Here is a 7,224-nt window from a genome sequence, read left to right as displayed (position 1 = left end):
AATGCACGTCCACTTCCGCTTTGCTTCCGGCGCCCGGCGCGAGAAGGCGGGCCCATTAGCGTCACAAGCGGCCATTTCCGGCGACGTCACCGGCAAGCGGGAGGTTTGCTCCAGTGAAGTCCTCTGTGATGTTCCCTCGGTTGGTCAGTCGCTTACCTGTGAGCCTCTGGAAGGAGAGCGAGCAAAAGGCTACAAGGTTTTCCCCCTACGCCCAACAAGTGAGGAAATGGGTTTTGCTTCCATGTTCTTCATGGTAAAATCTGGAGTTTGCGTCCAATTGGGCCCTGGATAGTGAATATGGATTGACACTAAAAGGACCAGTGGGACGATGCATTCTCCCCTAAAAGTCCCTAAAGCAGCGGTTCTCAACCTGTGGGTCACGACCCCTTTGGAGGTTGAACGACCCTTTCACAGGGGTCGCCTAAGACCATGGGAAAACACATATATAATTACATATTGTTTTTGTGGTTAATCACTATGCTTTAATTATGTTCAATTTGTAACAATGAAAATACATCCTGCATATCAAATATTTACATTATGATTCATAACAGTAGCAAAATTATGAATCAGTTATGAAGTAGCAACGAAAATAATTTTACGGTTGGGGGTCACCACGACATGAGGAACTGTATTAAAGGGTCACGGCATTAGGAAGGTTGAGAACCACTGTTCTAGGGCTACGTCTTGGAAACTGCCTGGCACCTGTTTCAAATATTTAATTACGTATAAAAACGTCCCTGCCTTTCTAAAAGGATTATCACTACTACCTTTATCCAACAGCATGAGATGAGCATGTTCAGTACAGAGCAGTTAGGCAATTAAACATCAGTTGAAGATTCATAAGTTCATATGAAGTTCTTTGTTGTTGATTGACCAGGCCACTAAGTGTCTAGCTATTCTTGAATAATCAACGGACTGAGACAGACAGGCGTGGATGCTCACAAAGAGTTAATCAGTTTATTTGCACATTTTACTGATTTAAAGGCACTAGGATACTCACTGAATAAAGGAAGTAGGGCATCAGCTTTCGTTTTGTGCAATCTTGAGAAAATAAAGGCTAAAGAAATTAGTGTGCAGTGAATTAAGAAAGAAAATGCCATATGCTGGGAAGGGTTGCAGAATACTGCCTCTGTGGCATAAAACATATTTTGAGAAGATAGATTTGATTTCCTGAAATTGCTTATCTGCCTAAAAGCAGAGCCTCCCCAAAGAACTCAATTTTCATAAATCCCTTCCCTGCGGGGAGGAACCAGGGAAGACTAACTCCTACCACTGGAGGCTATAAAGTCAGCAACACACCTAAACAGACATTCTCAAAAAACTATCATATCTTCCATCCACTCTCATAATGCCCATTTCTCTTTCCTAAAAGTCCTGTGCTTTCCCATAAGAACCTTTTCTTCCTCTTCTTCCTCTGTTAAAATGCCATTAAACCTCAAATTCTAATTCCTTTCTTGAGTCATATTTTTCTTTGAATTCATTTAGGTGTGACTAAATCTTGTCTGTCCTCTTGCTTATTTGTCTGTTGTGGTTTAATTTGCAGGCCTCAAGAACTAAACCTATGAGGATAGAAGAAAAGTTTTTCTTCCCCAACAGCCATGAAATGTTATAGCAAAAAGAATTTAATTTAGGAAGTGGGTAGTCCTTTCTAAAGAATGAGAGGTTAAGTAGTGAATTGCTAGATAAGTAGACTTTTACCAGACTAATGATGAGGGGAGAGATTATTATAGGTGGAGGGAACAATGTGTGTGAAGAGAGATGGTAAAGCATTTGGGAGTGAGAAAACTCTACACTGAAACTTAAACACTGATGGAGAAGGTCAAAAATCTTATGTGGCATATAAAATCATGGAGGACCTTATATGCCACATGAATAGCAAGAGTTCACTTTGAGGAGGGGAGTGATTACTTTGGCTCCTTTGAGTAGAAAGGAATGGAGGAGACAGGAGTGGATGAAGAAAGACTAAGCAGGCTGTGATATAGGGAGGCAAGAAGGGATGACAGAGAAAGATAGGATGTGGTAAGGATTGGAATTAAGAGATAATAGGAGATAATATTGTTAAGATTTGATAATTTATTGAATGTGGGAAAAAGGTCAGGTGACTTTTGAGTTTAAGATTTGAAAGTCTTGCCGAAACCGGTTTGGCTCAGTGGGTAGAGCGTCGGCCTGCGGACTGAAGGGTCCCGGGTTCGATTCCGGTCAAGGGCATGTACTTGGGTTGCGAGCACATCCCCAGTAGGAGATGTGTGGGAGGCAGCTGATCGATGTTTCTTTCTCATCGATGTTTCTAACTCTCTATCTCTCTCTCCCTTCCTCTCTGTAAAAAATCAATAAAATATATTAAAAAAAAAAAAAAGATTTGAAAGTCTATCAAATGAGGAAGTACTATATCCTGAAATGAGAAACAGATTTTTTTTTTTGGTTGGGGAAAGGGTTGAGTTAATGTGTTTCAATAATGTATGTAGAATTTGAGGAGCCTATAAAACATACAAATTGAGATGTCTAGAAAGCAGCTGGTTATGTGAGTTTAAAGTGCAGAGAAAACAGACTAATATTATACATATGGGAGTTTTGGGCAAATATTAAGACCATAGGAATTAATAGTTTCAATTAAAGTACCCATTGGGCATGCCTGATATGACGATATGTGAATTATTCAATACATAAGATTAGGTAGGCATCTTGGAGATGGTAGGGAGAAAGAGTGTGGACTTTGAGTTGAGAGAGTGTTATGGACTGAATGTGTTCCCTCGAAAGTCATATGTTGAAGCCCTAACCCCAGTATGACTATTTGGAGATGTAGCCTCTAAGGAAGTAATTAAGTTAGATCATAAAGGTGAGACACCCCCTCCTCCCAATCAGATAGGATTAATGTCCTTATAAGAAAAGACAACAGACAGCTTGCTCTTTCCTCAAAAGGTCATGTGAGGGCAGAGGCTGTCTTCCAATTAGGGAGAGAGCTTTCACCAGGAATCAACCTGCTGACATCTTGATCTTAGACTTCCCAGCCTCCAGAACTGTGAGAAATAATTTTCTGTTGTTTATGTCACTGAGGCTTAAACCTGAGGTACTTTTAAAAAATATATATTTTATTAATTTTTTACAGAGAGGAAGGGAGAGGGATAGAGAGTTAGAAACATCAATGAGAGAGAAACATCAATCAGCTGCCTCCTGCACGCCCCCTACTGGGGTTGTGCCCGAAACCAAGGTACATGCCCTTGGCAGGAATCGAACCTGGGACCCTTCAGTCCGCAGGCCGACGCTTTATCCACTGAGCCATACTGGTCAGGCCTGAGGTACTTTTTATGGCAGTCTGAGCAGACTAATACAGAGTGTAGGAAAAAACTAGCATTTATTGGTTGCTTAGCATTTGCTAGGGAGTTGGCTAGGTGGTGCACATTGATGATCAGCAGAATAATGACCCCCAAAGATGGTCAATTATAATTTCTGGAATCTGAGAATTTAAAGTTGCTAATTAGCCAGGCCAGCGTGGCTCAGTGGTTGAGTGTGGACCTAGGAACGAGGAGGTCATGGTTTGATTCCCCGTCAGGGCACATGGACTGGTTGTGGGCTCAATCCCCAGGTTCAGGGCGTGCAGGAGACAGCCAATCAAGGATTCTCTCTCATCATTGATGTTTCTCTCTCTCTCTCTCCTTCTCCCTTCCTCTCTGAAATCAATACAAATATATTTTTAAATCAATTAAATTGCTAATCAGCTGACCTTAAAATGGGGATATTATCCTGGATTATCTGGATGAGCCCAGTAGTTATGAATCCTTCAAAGTGGAAGAGGGAGGCAAAAGAGAAGTTCATAGTGATGTGATATGAGGATTCAACCAAGTGTTGGTGGCTTTGACGATGGAGGGAGGGGACTATGAGCCAAGGAATGCAGATAGCTTGTAGAACAAAAAAAGAAAAAAATGAAGGGATCTCCCTTAGGGCCTCCAGAAGGAATACCCTGACAACGCCAGTGAGGACCCTTGTCAAAATTTCTCTGCTATGTGATGGTAAACAAGTAAGTTGTGTTAGTTTAGATTATGAGTTTGTGGTAATTTACTATAGCAGCAATAGAAAAGTAATGAGAGTTCATATTTCATACAATCCTCATGAAAACCCCAGAGAGAAGTTGTGCTGATTCTTTTTGCTGATGAATTGTATTATTTCTCTTCACCTCATGTTTGTTGATTAGCAAATTACTAATTTTTCCTGATGTCTTCAGCATGTAGTACAGTATTCATTGAAGTTGTTGCTTTAGGCAGACACTTAACACAAATGTCATTGTAGTAAAAATCTGCACAAAAGAGTGATTTTCAAGAAAGATATTGGTCAGAAGAAAAGTGTCTTTTGTTCCTTGGTTATTGTTTTTCCTGCCTTGGTTGGAACCACAGGAATTCTTAGGTTAACTAATGTCAGAAAACAAATGGTGTGATTGGTTCATTATAATTTTCATGGCTACTCTTACTGGTGCTTTGCCATTTGTGTGCTCTGGGCAGGCTAAATGTTGTCTCTTTCAAATGTCCTGTTCATTGATTTGTTTTCAAACTCACAGTGCTTGATACTAACTTCCACAGGCATCCACCTCCTAGTCCAGTCACCTCTAATATGCAGCAAGGGGGAGCTACATCAAAGCACACCACTGTGAGAAACTATTACAGTTTCCCAATCTCCGGGAATCTCCTATTCTTCATCTTCTTTACCCCAACGCTGTGAAACAACTCTTGTGTCCTTTGTCATGGGTCTAATATTCCTGAAGGCCTGGGCAGGGATTTTTTTAGTGTTCCCTTGGAAAATGTAACTCTTAATTGATTCTTACTTCCTCTTGAGGTGGGAAGACAAGGGGATATGCTGATATAAGTAATCTTAGACCTCTATAGAACATAAAGATGTGGCTATGTGAGGATGGGAAAGGGGAGAAAATGTTTGTTTCTCTCTTATATCAGGAAGGATATGGAAGAACTTATTATATAACTCAATAGAGTGTCTTTTCATATAACATTTTTTAACTCAAATTGGAAAAGTTTGGTTATGCTGAAAATGAATTTGTAGAGAATGACTCTTCTTGACTATAAGTTATAGTAAAATCACAAATTTATTGAAAATACAACAGAGATGGGCAAAGAAAATGTGGGGTGGGGGGTTCTCTTAATTTCCTTCTTGCTAGAGAAGAAGGAAATAGAGGGAACATCATAAAATTACCAACTCATTTTTTTGTTTTGTTTTAAGTAATTATGAAGTTGCTCTCTCTCTTAGGCCTTTTTTACTCCTTCTTTCCTCTCTGCAGTGGGATGATAGTTTGGGGCCTGAATCATTTGCAAACATCTTCATGCAAACATCTCATGGTTGATGCTGGTTTGGAGCTAGAAACTAGGCTGGTTATGGGCTGGAATTCCTACATGTAGCCTCTCCACTTGGTTTCTGTGTGTGGCACAGTTTCATCCTCCTCCCAGAATAGCAGCTGGGTTCCAAGAATAAGTGTCACAAAGCAGACTGACATATTGATTAACTGGCTCAGAAGTCATGTCTGCTATACTATATTATTTGCATCAGTTATAGATGTCCACCCAGGTAAAAGGGCAGTGAGGCTTCACCATGCTATGGGAGGAGAACCAAGGTCACACTATGAGAAAAGCATGTGGGATGGGAGATATTGTGCCCATCTTTGGAAGATACAATCTGCTATACATCCTCATTCAGGCCTTCTGCAAACGCATGTTACACCACCATTATGAGAATTTTATAGACTTCTCGTGTTTGTATTATGAATTCCTTTTCCCATTTCAGCTTGCCACATTTCCTGCTTAGAGCTTTGCAATCAGACCATATTTTTAATGTATTTATGTGTGTGTGTGTGTGTGTGTGTGTGTATGTATGTATATATATATATGTATAATCATATAATCTCTGGTTATAGATTTCAGTATGTCCAAGCTAAAGAGAAAAATTACTCATTGAAACCTTGTATTCCCCTGGAATTCTAGATTTTACTTTTTTATTATCTCAAATTGATCTGTCCTCCTGTATGTCTGTTCCTACTACCAGCTTCTCTTGCCTTACTTACCTTTGGGGAGTCTTTTTCCTGGTCTTAATACTAAAATTTGTGAGCATTGAGGTCTCTTCATTCAAGAATATGAAGTCTTTGCTAGGCCCAAATCCATTAAGGATATCCTTCTTGAATGAAGAAGAGAATCATGTAATCACAGTAGGTTTTTGTTTAGCCTTCATTTAGTATCTTAGAATGGCTAAAATGTTTTAGAGATCATCTAATCTTTCTGGGATCACTTCACCCCTAATCTTTCTAACATCTAGTCTAGAATAAACTGAGTCCTGGAGAGTTTCAGTGTGGTCAAACTGTGGTAAAGTCAGAATCAGAGATTGAAATTAATCCTTCTGATTCCTAACCCCATGTTCTTTCCACTGTATAAGCAAGATAGTTATACACATTGAGGCCGGGAATGCTATCCATGACTCCATGTGGAGAGGACAACAGAAGCTTCACATTTAGACTTTTTCTGGATTCTGCTGTGTGTGCTTCTTCTCTTGATTAATTTTAATCTGTATTCTTGCCATGCAATACTCCATAACTGTGAGTGTACAGTTTTCAGTGAGTTCTGTGAGTCCTTCTGGTGAAGTATTGAGACTAATAGTGGTTTGGGGAACATTCTGAACTCACAATTGGTGTCAGAAGTGAGTAAAGTTCTGTGTGGACTATGTTGTCTAAATTTGCAGTTGGCTTAAACACACAGTATACTTATATTTGGATTGTTTTTGTTCACAGTTATACTCCTAACTACCTAGAACAAAATCTAGCATGTAATAGGCATTCATTCAATATTACAATAAATAAACGATTGGAAGGCGCTGACTAGTATGAGAAATTAAGAGACTGCTTATGAAATGCAATACTACAGAACCATGTTGAGAAAAGCTTCCAAATAATGCAAACCGGGTCTCTTTTTTATTATATTGTGAGTAATACCGTGATGTTTGCTGTCTTCAAAATGGTTACCTCTGTCAGTCACAACTCTTGGAAGTCTTTGGGATTATATATTATGTGTTTATATTATTACTAGGGAGTTTTAGAGATTAAGTCTTTTCAGTTTATATGAGTTACCACCAGATGGTGATATTTTTATTAAGTAAGTAGCTTTTGTCTGTAGATATATAATTTATAGAAAAAAGAGACAACTTATATGAAATGTAATATTTATTAATAAGAAGAAC

This window comes from Myotis lucifugus, unplaced genomic scaffold (assembly GCF_000147115.1).
Source record: "Myotis lucifugus unplaced genomic scaffold, Myoluc2.0 scaffold_70, whole genome shotgun sequence".
Lineage (NCBI taxonomy): Eukaryota > Metazoa > Chordata > Mammalia > Chiroptera > Vespertilionidae > Myotis > Myotis lucifugus.
Note: the sequence above shows the minus strand (reverse complement) of the source record.